The sequence below is a fragment of the Myotis nattereri genome (genome assembly GCF_964212035.1).
Source record: "Myotis nattereri genome assembly, chromosome: 10".
Taxonomy (NCBI): Eukaryota; Metazoa; Chordata; class Mammalia; order Chiroptera; family Vespertilionidae; genus Myotis; species Myotis nattereri.
In genome coordinates this window covers 54,057,361-54,070,104 of record NC_138085.1, presented here as the reverse complement: position 1 = coordinate 54,070,104, position 12,744 = coordinate 54,057,361, and the positions used below count along the sequence as shown (strand labels likewise).

At 43.1% G+C, this 12,744-nt stretch overlaps 1 protein-coding gene across 1 annotated transcript in view; it reads left to right on the top strand.

Moving 5' to 3' along the window:
• The first annotated feature begins 208 nt into the window (after positions 1-208).
• Positions 209-12,744, top strand: part of SPTBN1 (spectrin beta, non-erythrocytic 1) — a 179,377-nt gene continuing 166,841 nt past the window's right edge. The window contains exon 1 of the mRNA XM_081100735.1: positions 209-458. The gene's annotated coding sequence lies outside the window, so the exon portion shown is untranslated. The remainder of the gene's footprint in view (positions 459-12,744) is intronic.

The following is a 12,744-nucleotide window of genomic DNA, read 5'->3' as shown; positions in this document are numbered from 1 at the left end:
CGGGTGGGCGGCTGCGGGGCTCCGGGCCGGCGCGAGGGAGGAACCCAGGGAAGGGGAGCGGAGGACAGCAGAGGAGGGTGGAGGGGGTGCGGGAGAGCGCGAGTGCGCGCGAGCGCGAGTGCGCGCTCCGTCTCCCCGCCCCTCGCCCCCCCCCCCCCCGGGCTGCTCCCTTCCTCCTTCCCCCGCCCCGCGCTCCCGCCCAGCCCCCGGAATCAGTGCAGCTGTTGCCGTGCGGGCTGCGGATTCCTCCAGTCCCTCCCTCGGCCGCCTCTCCGCTCGGAGCGAGCGCGCAGCCCGCGCAGCAGCGCCCACCGGTCCCGTCCTGTGAGCCCCGACCCCAGCCGCGGACAGCCCCAGCCGCGGCCGCCCCGCGGAGTCGCCTCCCGGCCCACCCGCCCGGCCGCCGAGGAGCGGGAGGAGGACGGGACCCCGGCACCCCCACCCCCCATCCTTGGGAGGTAGGTAGAGGGCCTGAGGCTGGAAGATGCCAACTCACGGGGGCTGCCTCCTAGGCGGGCTCCCGGGCGGCGGGCGGCCGGAGGCCGGGAGGAGGGGCGCGGGCCCAGGCCGGGAGGACGCCGCTGGCCCGCCGCTGCCCGGCGCCCGGGAGCGGCGTGGGGGCGGGGAGGCTGCAGAGCCCGGGCGGGGGCGGCTTGGTTCGTCCCGGGGTTTGGCGGGGCAGGGGCGGCAGGCCCCGGGCGAGGCAGCCGCCAGCCCGCGGTGCGCACCGCGGCAGCCCAGCTCCATCCCAGGCGCGGGGGCGCCAGTTCCTCCTCCCAGCCTCCGCCGCCTCGTCCCTCCAGCCGGGCGCGGCGGCCCCTGGCGCGGGGGTGGGTGCGGAGTGGGTAGCGGCGAGGGTATATTTTCGGGTGCCCTCCTTCTCGTCCTGCTGGTGGGAGCGGGGGCGGCGTTGACAGGGCCGGGCTCTGAGCCTAACGGTACGGGGGATGCGGCCAGGCGTGGTTCGGGCTGCGCCGCGTTGCAGCTGAACCCGAGGCGGCTCCCCGGCACCCCCCACACCGCTCGTCCTCGCGCCCTCTTCCCCCCGCCACCCGCGTCCTCTTCCCCCCCTCCCCGCCCCCCGCCCTCCGCCCTCCCTTGGTCCCCACTTTCCCAGGCTCTGGGCGTGAGCCGCCTGCGGACGCGGAGCCGCCGCTGCGCCCGCCCTTCAGCGTCTGCCACCCTGTCTTCAACAGGTTTGTACCAGCGCGCGGACCCTCCGGGCCTGCCTTTGCGGTGGGGGGCTGGAAGCTCCTCTCGCCATCACCCCTCCGCGCCCGCGATCGTCTTTTTGGGGGGGAGCCTTCCCTTTGTTTTGTGATAGGAAAGATGCCAAGTGCCTGCCTTCCAGATGGAGAGGGGGAGTGTTGTCGGGATCGATACACAAACCGTGTCCATTCTTCTTCCAGTCAAAAGCCAGGCCAGATAATAGTGAGAGGGAGAGTGTGAGGGTGCTTGGGCAAGGAGAAAGATGGATTCGGTGGGTTTATTTCAGTGGGATACGCGATTTTGGCAAGATGGATGGCTCCCGGTGCCCTCACCGTGATGCAGCACAATGCAGCAGTATCGCAGCCTCTCGGGGTTCTCACTGGCGGGGCTTGGCACGGCCACTCGGCGCCTGCGGCCCCCGCCCGGCCCCACCCAGGTCCGGGGCTGCCCTTGGCCGAGGCTCAGAGCTGCTTCTACCCCGTCATGCTGCTTCAGCTGTATGTGGGGACAGGAGGACCAGGTCACCTACCTTAGAGGGGAGCCTCTTTTCTTTGGGGTGCCCTCCTCCCTCCCTCCCTCCCTCCCTCCCTTCCTGTGCTTGGATGAAGGGGCGCCTTGCAGCGCTAATGCGGGCGGAGGGAGCCAGCCTGCAGTTGCGGACGGGAATCTGATCTCCAACCCTGGGACCTGAGCCGCTGGGAGGGGCTGGGGGGAGGCCGCGGACCAGTGGTGTGCGGAGGCAGTGGTGCAGTCAGTATTGGGTGGGAGTCGCAGCGGCTTTCTGTGGATCACCCGTCATTTGTAACCACAACCCAACTATCCATCGATTTCTTAATATATAAAAAGTTGGTGTTTATTGGGTCTTCATAGCGATGACGTTACAGTACCTCTGTGTCTTTGGTCAATACGAAGAATATGAATTTTTCTTACAGAAAACCAATTTTTGAAATGAAACGATGCATCTGTGTTAGTTTTTATGCCCCTGAGACATGTCTAAATATATCCAGTAGTTGAATGGCTTGATTTAAAAGGAACTTACATTTTTTGATGGGTAGTTAATGATTCACCTTTATTTGCTTTGCTTTCATCGTTTGCTTTTTCTGTAAATCAAGTACATATTTGGATGTTTTATTAGGGGTGATTAGGTAAATGAGTGCCATGATTGGTGGTGAATTGATAATCAGACTTTTATAGGTTTAGGTTAGTCAGGATTAATGGGATTATGGTGGTAAATGGCTTCATTTATGTTTGTGCATATGTATTTTTTGTATACTTTTTTTTTTTTTTTTTTTTTTTTTTGCAGATGTGGCTGGGGAGGGGGTTGAGAAGGGCAGACCACCAAGGCCTCTGAGGCCGGTATCTGGTCAGAAGGAGATGGTTGCCAGTGTTCTCACTTATTTAGCCTGGGCCAGTACATAGGGAATGTTCCTTCTAAATGCCACTTCTCCAATTCATTTATTCAGTGTGAGATGGCAAATGGGATACGTTTCAAATGTCACCTCGTATAGGTGAGAAAGGGAATTTCAGTATGCTGTCTGGAAGGGAAGGTCAATGTTTCAAAGCAAGGGCGTGTCTACTTTTATTTTTTTAAATCTCTATTGAATCCAGGTTGGTGGCATTTGACTTCTTGGTAGCTCTACAAAGTAGAACTGAATGCAGATTGTGTGGTTTATGTTCATTATTGCGAGTTTCCCTTAAGAGAGCCATTAAAATAGAGCACTTTTTGGATTTGGGTTTTAATGTTTTGCTGATGGTATAAAATAGTGTTGTATAAAGATGTTTGGGGGTATCGTTCCCATGGATTATCCAGACATGTTGGATTTACTATGTTGTAAGAAAATATCCTGTGTTGATGTCACAGGAGGTTTAGCTGTTCTGAATTAGACACCAGGTGCAGAATCCAGTTAGGTTAAGCTCTTTGTAACTTTGTCATTTCTGGACTGACCAAAACCTTCATCTGAGAGAATGAGATGAAGAAACTTGGTCGCCTCCTGTTGTGCAGGCGTTCTGTGAGAGGCTCTCTTGGGCGAGGGTATTAACACTTAAGAGGTTGTAGGAGCCTCCCTCTCTGCTTGTGACACATCCTTAGTGGACTTGGCAGTGACAGGGTTTCTTTGGAAGAGTTTGTTGGCGTGGGTATTTTGTCTTGCTGTATGAAAGTATGACTTTACATGTGGAAGTACTGTTTTGAGATGGAAGGATTTTACTACTACTAAACAAACATAGACATGATGAGTGGAAATTGTTTGATGTGGTTTTTGTTGAAATACACATTTCATTTTAAAGAGTATATTCTTAGAGAGAATTTTAAAGCCCAACATATACTTTTTTTTACATGCGGTGATGGGTGATGTGATGTTCCTTTAATTATGTTGGGCACTGCCCGACATCAGCATTATAATTGGGCTTTAGTTAATGTTCTGTGGATTTCCTTATGGTAGTCTTGGTTTCTTCCTGCAAGACTATTGGGAATGTAAACCATTCTTCATAAGGAAAAGGCCAGTACTTCCTCTGGAAGAGTTACTTCTGGAGGTCTGTGGAGGTGAGTAAAACATCTCACGGATGTGTCTTAAAAATTTTCAGACTTCGCTGTTTCTCAAAGCACAATTTCTTTACAAAACACCTAGTTTAGTACTCTTGAGTCTTCTGATAACATTGTCTGTATCCAAGTTCATATGGCATAGGAATAACATCATTATTCTCTTTATTTTGTTGAGTAAAATTAAACTATCCCAATTAGGCATTTTCCTAATGTCCCTTGCTATAATAATGAGGTGTGTGGAGCAAAAACATCAGGATCTCTTGGGAGTTTGTTGTAAAACAGATTCTTACAGACCCCAACCCAGACCTGTCCAATTATAATCTGCATTTTAACAAGACCCCTAAGCGATTTGTATGCCCGTTAAATTGAGAAACTACTGCACTTCTTCATCTAAGGGACTTCTGTATCAAAAAGTTCCTTCTTGTATCTTACTTTTGTCTTTTCTTTTGCTCAGATATCAACACTGTTCTCCCCTTGTGTCACTAAGTGATTTTGAAGAAAGTGATGCATTCACTGTAAATTACTTAATGCAGGAAAACATTATGAAGTTCTTTAATATTTCGGTGGCATAGTCCTATTAATTATAGTTTTTTAGATTACTCAGTTTTAGGGGCTTCTTTCTAAAGTTGATAAACAACCAATTCCCCCATCCCGCCCCCCGCCTCCCCTAAGAAGGCATTGGTTTTGAGATATCAGAGCTGGAGTCCAGGAAGCCCAGGGTCCCCTCTGCTCCTCCTGCTCCCCTCTGGCATCTTGTTCTCACCAGCTGTTTCTCCTGGTATATATTCAGTATCCTGTCCTTCTGGTTCCTTCTTTTCTTAAAGTTGTTTTTTATTAAGTAATCTTATTAAGTACATACAAAATAATGCTCATAAAAGATACATTGCAGAATCACAAACCAATGGACACTCAGGCAGCCACTGCCCACTTCAAGAAGAACCTTATCATATAGTCAGAGTCCCCTGAGTACCCTTCTGTCTTCCCATCTGAAGCAACCACTGTCCTGAATTTGGTGCTTCTCATTTCCTTACTCTTTTTTATAGGTTATCCTTTCTAAAATTCTTAATTTTGTATGTCTTGAACTTTATTTTTTATTGATTTCAGAGAGGAAGGGAGTGGGGGAGAGAGATAGAAACATCAATGGGATGAGAGAAAATCATTGATCGACTACCTTCTGCACTCCCCCTACTGGGGATCAAGCCCACAACCTGGGCATGTGCCATTGGCCGGAATCGAACCTGGGACCCTTCAGTCCGCAGGCTGACGCTCTATCCACTGAGCCAAACCGGCTAGGGCATGTTTAAAACTTTATATAAATGAACTTATGCTTTATTTATTTTTCTGTGACTACATTTTTAGATTAATGATATTATATTCCTGATATTCTTTCATTTTGTTGTAGTAGTTTATTCATTTTCAGTGCTGTACAGTATTCCACTGTGGCTTGTTTATTCCTTCGGTAGATGGCCATTTGGCTTAATTCCAATATTTTGCTGTTATAAGAAGGGCTGCTATGAATGATTCTTCTATTTGTCTCTTAGTACCTTTGTGGAGATAGACACACACACAAATTCTCTCTCTCTGGAATGAAATTTGCTGGATCATATGTGCATTATCAACCTCACTAGATAATGCCAAAGTTTCCAAAGTGGTTATACTAGCAGTTATATTCCCAGTAGCAGGGTATAGTGTTACTGTTGCTCCACAACCTCTCCAGACTATCATTTACCAAACTTGAAAATGTCCGTTTGTGAAGTTATCTCATTGTGCTTTTTATTTGCAATTTCCCTGATTATTGAGTTTAAGTACCTATTTTTATTATTGGCCATTTGGGTTCCTTCTTTTTTGAAGTCCCTGTTCAGTCTTTTTTTTTGCCTGTTTTTCTTTCAGATTTTTTTCCTTACTGATTTGTAGTTCTTTATGTAGATTGCTTACTAATCTTTTATGGATTGTATGTGTTGCAAAAATTACCTCCCAGTTTGTGTTTTTATTTTCTTTTGAAGAAACCCTGTGTTTTTTTAATGAACATTCATAATTTCAGTAAGTCATAATCAGTTTTTATCCTTTAAGGTTTGTGAGGATGATTTTGATAGTGCAAGAAAAATTTTCCTTAGTTTGGAGAGAGCCTGAATTTTGGAGTCGAACAAATCTGGGCTCAAATCCTAATGCTATTGTATACTAGTCACATGACCATCGCTACTCAGAACCATAATTTTCTCATCAGTAAAATTGAAATAATAATACGCAGTTGTGAGACAGCAGTGTACAGTAGGCATATAGTAGGTGTTCAGCTGATAACCTTTCCATTACTTTCTCTTCAGATTGCCTAAGCTATATGAGCCACTGACTCTTTTTGATATGCTTTGCAAAAACTATCAACAGTTTTATATAGAAAGAGTTATTAAATAGCACATTCTTTTGTTTTTTAAAAGGCTGTATTACCAATGAAATATATATATATCTCCACTTATTGAAAATCCTTTGTCAGTTCAGGTTCCTGTTCTTGAAAGTAGAGCAATTACAGTTCTGTTTACCAAGAAGTATTTATACAGATGTTTTCCCTTTGTGCTACTCTGAGATAATATATATATATAATATATATTTATATATATATATTTATATATATATGTATATATATAAATATATATATATATATAAAATTCAGTAAATATCTATTGGATACCTTCACTTGCTAGGACTTGAAGTGGGTTAAGGTGATGATGGTGTGGGCTGGCTTAAAGTTGAATAAGAATTAATTCCTGAATCTAAGGACTTTACATATATGTACACAGATGATAAAAGACCTTTTACTGACCAGATGTGTGACTTTGGCAAGCCATTCACTGTCCTAGTCTCAGATCTAAATTTATAAAATGAAAATCTTAGATGGAATTATAGTAGGGGTTAAAACATGGCGGAAGGGCACCACTCCCTCTGTTCCTATCAGACTTAGAAAATAATCATGGCATTCTTTTCCCGCTGAGCTGAGATAGAGCCTCAGTAACATTCTCAATGCCAATACAGTGTTGTAGGGTGTAACTACCGATTGACCAGATTTGGCACTTAGACATTAAGATCCTGTAACTTCTAAAATGTTGTGATGATAAGATACTCCAGTAACACAACACTTTAGCCATGTTCACAATACAGTGGAACGGGCGCTGTCCCTCCAGGCAGCACGCCCATGCCATTCCCTTTCCCCTTCTCCTTCCCCCACAGGATGCATCCCCTAAACTCTAAGGGACCCCAAGAGACTTGCAACCAGAGGAGCAATGGGCAGCGGCAGCTCACCCAGGGCTAACTGAACCCCTGAACCTGACTCCAAGGCCCTCTCTGACTTCCCAGTGAGCCACAGCAGCCCAGCCTAGGCTCTCGCATTGCTTCTTCTAGGCCCTTTCTCGTTTCACTGTCCTAAGTGTGTTTTCGCTGCAGTCAATACATTCTTGCTTGCTTTTCTAAATAAATAAATAAATGCAGTGGGATAGGAAGAAACCAGAAGCAAGGAGACAGAAAACAAGTGATTGGGCAGTCCAGACGTTAAGGGAGCAAGTAATGGTGGTGGCCATGGGAAGGAGAAGGAGGACAGAGATGGGAGAAGGGTTGTGAAGGCCCAGCCGTGGGCCAACTATATGTAGGGTGAATGGATGGGACCCAGTGGCTCTAAGTGGGCCCTGGAGCTGCACAGCCTGGTCACTCCAGGCACTAGCTAAGGGACCTTGGGTAAACTGCCTTGACTTCTCTGCATGCCTCAGTATCTTCATCTGTAAAATGGTGATAATGGCAGTACCTATCAGAAAGGATTTTATTAAAGTTAAGTGAGATCATCCAGCGCCAATCACAGTACATTTTAATTACCATTCAATGTGGAATTTTTGCTTTGTCTCAATTTTATGCTTTCTTTCAAATAAACAATTTGGTTTGTACAGAAAAGATACATTCCAGTAAGTAAATACATACACATCCATCAAATAAATAATGCTAAGTTCAGTCTATATTAAACTTGTTCCTGTGTATCTTGTCAAAATACAATAATATGAAAAACAAACCTGAATAATATTTATTTTTAACAATCAAGAAAAATTCCTAGTATGTGGAGAAAGACTAGGAACAAATAGGTTATGAAAGACGAAATCACAGGTAGTTTATAAAGGAACAAATCAAGGATACTAGTAAGGATATTAAATTGTTCCAATTCACCAGTAAAACACAAATTAATTAGATTATTTTTTTCCACTTAAATTAGTAGGTAGATAATATTCTCTGGAATGCTATGAGATAGGAGCTCTGTAGCACCTGTTGGGAGAACATTTGAATTAATACAAACTCAGTTTGAAAACAGAATATATATAACAGAAACCTGAAATGTTTATACCTTTTAGACTGAAATCTCACTTGTAGCTGTATAGCCTAAAGGGAGAATTAAAAACAAGGACAGGGGATTTTAAACAAGGATTTTCTTAGCAATAGTACCGGTGGAAAAGCAAATGGGGCATAATCAAATAAATTATGACACAGGTGCAGGATGGAATTCAATGTAGTGCTTAAAAGAATGGTTTGGAAGAATAATACTGAGATGGGAAAATACTAACAATATACTATCGGTGGAAATAATCTGTATACAAAGCTGTATAATGGCGTATAACTCCAGTTTTGTTGTATCCAATAAAAGACTGGACAGGAATACATTATAAAATGTTAATGGTTTGCTTTGGATGGTGAGTTGATGAGTGATTTCCTCTCTTATGTGAAAGGAAATTCCTATGACTTAATGTTTCTCATTTTAAGTTTTAAAATATTTCACACGTAGAGAAGAGTATAGTAAATAATAATATAGACTTCCATGAGGACTATCGTTTATAATAAAAAAGCAATCAATACTTTAATTTTTAAATAAGTAAAGAAAAAAAAGCAAACCTGGCAAATAGTAGATCATTGTTAAGGAACAGTTTAAAATTCCGAAGGATTGTCATACCTGTCCTCTGTATTTATACCTAAAAGCAGTGGGAAAATGAGTAAGTCAGCATCTTAAGGGTGTGGGTCGGAGAGAGAAATAGAGCCTGCAGGTGTAATGGAATGCTAGCTTGACCCTCTACACTCACCTTGGGCCAGCTTAAAAAGTGGGGAAGCCCAGGACTTGAGTACATATTTCCAGACCGCACACTTGTGTGGAGAGAGCAGTGGAATTCTGTGACATGCTTGCTCTCACTTGTGGGAGTCCAGACTGCTGCTGCAGCTAATTTTGTAACCATGTAGACCATCATAAGAATTGGTTGGAAATGTAGATAACATTCCAAGTGAAAAATTTTAAAATAAAAATGACTCCAGATTTAGATTACTTCCAGTTAATGTTTTTTCAGCATTTGGGAATATTGTAGGTTTAGAACGGATAGAAGGAATTTTAATGATATCCTTGCTTTTTTATGTGAGAGGGAATTCTTAGGTAATGTTATATATATTTATGTAAGCATATGATGCATATCCTATCTTATCTATATCAAATAGGTGAGAGAGGTGTGTGTGAGTGTTTGTGTGTGAGGGAAAGATATTAATTTCCAGTGTAAAGGGAGGGCAATTTTAAGGCTCTTCAAGTGAGAATATTATAGAATCCCAGGAATGAATCATGTCCTTAGCTGATGGGAGAAATATTTGGGAGAAGATGTTTTTATGGTCCAAGTCCCCAACGGTATTGGCACTTGATAAAATGTGGCTTATAAAAATGAACTAATTTACTGCCATGAATGTTGTGTGTTTTCTGCCATGAACTTTTACATGGTGGATTGACGAGGGTTTCAGGATTAAGTGCGCTTTGAGATATGAAAGTGACAGTTTTAAAATTGCTTTAAAATGACCTTTGTTCATAGGTGTCATAATTCCATTCTTAGTAAACTCTTAAGCTGTGAGAGTAAACACCTGAATGATTCTCAGAACAGTCTGGCATCTCTGCTCTGGAATCTGGAGTTCCCTGCTCATTCTGATCTTTAACAAACGTGAAGCCATTGGGTGGGCAGTAAAATCTGTATCAGAACATAATTACAGGTTTTTACTCAACAGATGAACCAGGGTGAAGTTTGGAATGACATATAAATATAATTGAAATTATTCTTTTTAAAGTATATATACAATGTTTAATTTGTGCAATTAAATATGTCCATTCTTGGAAAGTTTACTAGCTTAACAGAGGTCATCTCTGGGTGATGGGATTGTGGAAAAGTTCTAATTTAATCTCTCCATATTTTCCAAACTTTTGGGAATGCTGAACAGTAACCTTCTTTTAGCTGGCTAAGAGAATGAGGTAAAATGGTTAATCAGCTACATACACCTTCTGCTGTTCAAATTTTTTTCTGCCATAACTTTCTGAAAAGCAGTATTAACACGGAAGGTGTAAAGAACCCTGAAATGTTAAGAAGATTTTTCCAGTTCCCATTTCAGTGTGCATTTCATTAGGGCCTTGCCTGAAGTGGTCCTTGCATGGAGTGTGGGAAAAGATGTCGGGGCTGGGCCCCAGGGGAGCCTCTCAAAAACATCCTCCCTGAACTCAGCCCTGTGGCTCCTGCCCTTGGCCCTGGGTGGAGTTCTTGTTGTTTCCTACCCTCTTGGGTGGCTGTTTCAGGGGTAATTTTTGTCCTACTGTGTTTACCCCAAGGCCAAACCTAACTTTACCAACTGTACAGAGTCTTTGGGGTAGGAAAATTCATGTTCTTATCACGGTTTAGGGTCTTGGGGGTAGGAGGCTTTTATTTTATTTATTTATGGGGGAGGGAAAACCTAGAATCTTCCCTAAAACAATGCTTTTTTACTAGTATTTTGTCCTGCGGTTAAATATTTTCCATTGTGTTTTTTAACTTGGAGCATAGGAGTGCTTTTTTTAGTGAGAACAATAGTCTTAAAAGTTAACATATCTTCTTTACCCTTTTAGAGTCCCTGAATTTTTAATAATCTGCTAATATATACAGAGTATAGTTTTACTCTGAAAGGTTTCTGAAGAATATGTACTTTAATAAAGGTATAAATTAGCGTAAGTCATAAGGAAACTTTAAATTTTTAAAAATAATATTTTCTTTTTTAAAAAAATATTTTTATTAAATTCAGAGAGGAAGGGAGAGTGAGAGAGAAATAGAAATGTCAATGATGAGAGAGAATCGTTGATTGGCTGCCTCCTGCCCGACCCTACTGAGGATCGAGCCTGCAACCTGGGCATGTGCCCTGACCGGGAATGGAACCATGACCTCCTGTTCATTGGTCAGCGCTCAACCACCGTGCCACGCTGGCCGGGCAATATTTTCTTTTTTATTACCAAAATAATGAATATGTATAATAGACCATATGGAAAATAAAATGAACACAAAGAAGAAAGTTAAAATCACTAGGTGAGTTCAGTGACCCTATAAACTTGCAGTTAACATTTTGGTGTTTATCCTTTGAATTGTTTCCCTTGGCACATATTTGCATCTCACAAATAATAGTCAGTTCTCAAATCTTAAGCTGAAGATGTGAAGTTTTGTCAACTGAAGAATCACTTGATGTGTATCACTTTTCTCGTTCATACATGTAGCATGGCAAGTCATAAAAATCTCATTACTGGTCATATTTAAAGCTGTGGAATAAATACTGTCTGCTGCTCTAGCTGTTTTTAGTGGTGGGAGTATTAAAGAAAATAGTAAAGAATCCAACATTTGCTTATTATAGATACTTCTCTTCTTTGGGGGGGAAAAACACACACACCAAAAACCTTTACAGTGGAAAAATACCAAAATTAAGTTCTCATTAGATGATGTGTGCTTTCTGTTTTGTTTTGAAATGAATTCCCATCAGAGTTGCCTTAATTCTCCCGAGAGACATCTCTGTGTGCTCCGGACAACATCTGATTTTACTTTTGTCTTCAGATTTTAGAGTCTTTGAAACAGCTACCCCATCACATGTTGAAAATAGAATGGACGTGGTTATTATAATCTTGGTTTTAAATGTAATTTATTTTAGTGGGCCGGGTTTGGTAAAACTATTGAAAGCATACACCAGAGCTCAACTTTATGTTAGCTACAGTCTTTACAGTTCTATCTTTGGTCTGTTTCAAGGAGAAAAAGCAATATGCATATTTGATTATGCAAGCCAATTCCTTAAGCCCTGGGACATCAGATGGATGGAGGTGATTCACCGGCATTTCTTTGTTGCCTTAATTCTAGTATTTGGTCTCTTCCTAAGGAAGGTGCAGTTTCTTCATGTGCTGAGGGGAAGAGGGAGTGGGAAGAGAGGAGAAATACCCTTTTGCTGGAAGAGAAAGAAAACCTTTCAGCAGTTTTTATGAGGAGGTACCTTGTAGTTGTTGTCTCGTTTGGGTGGTGAGCCCTGAACAAAAGTGGCAAATGACATTCTTTCCAGGCTTAAATATTGACCAGTGGTAGGTCCTTTCAAAGTTCAGAGGGGAGATCTGAGCTGTGCTGGGCGATGGATGGAGCAAGGTTGGGAGATAGAGCTCAGCTATATTAGTAGACTTCCTCTTTCCAAATAAGGGCTCTTCAGAAGTCCCAACCCGGTGGGAATCAAATCCATCAAGGGAAATTCTGTTCTTTAAAAAAATATGTTCTTTCTTTATTGGTGAGAGAGAGGGGGGGGGGAGAGAAACTTTGATTAGTTCCACTTATTTATGCATTCATTGGTTGGTTGGTTCTTGCATGGGCCATGATGGGGAATTGAACCTCGACCTCCTGGTTCATGGGTGGATGCTCAACCAATTGAGCCCCACCAGTAGGGCATCAAGGTAAATTCTTTTTACTGTTTTTTTTGTAATTTGAATTCTTTTTTAAATATATTTTATTGATTTTTCACAGAGAGGAAAGGAGAGGGATAGAGAGTTAGAAACATCGATGAGAAAGAAACATCGATTAGCTGCCTCCTGCACACTCCCCACTGGGGATGTGCCCGCAACCAAGGTACATGCCCTTGACCGGAATTGAACCTGGGACCCTTGAGTTCGCCGGCCGACGCTCTATCCACTG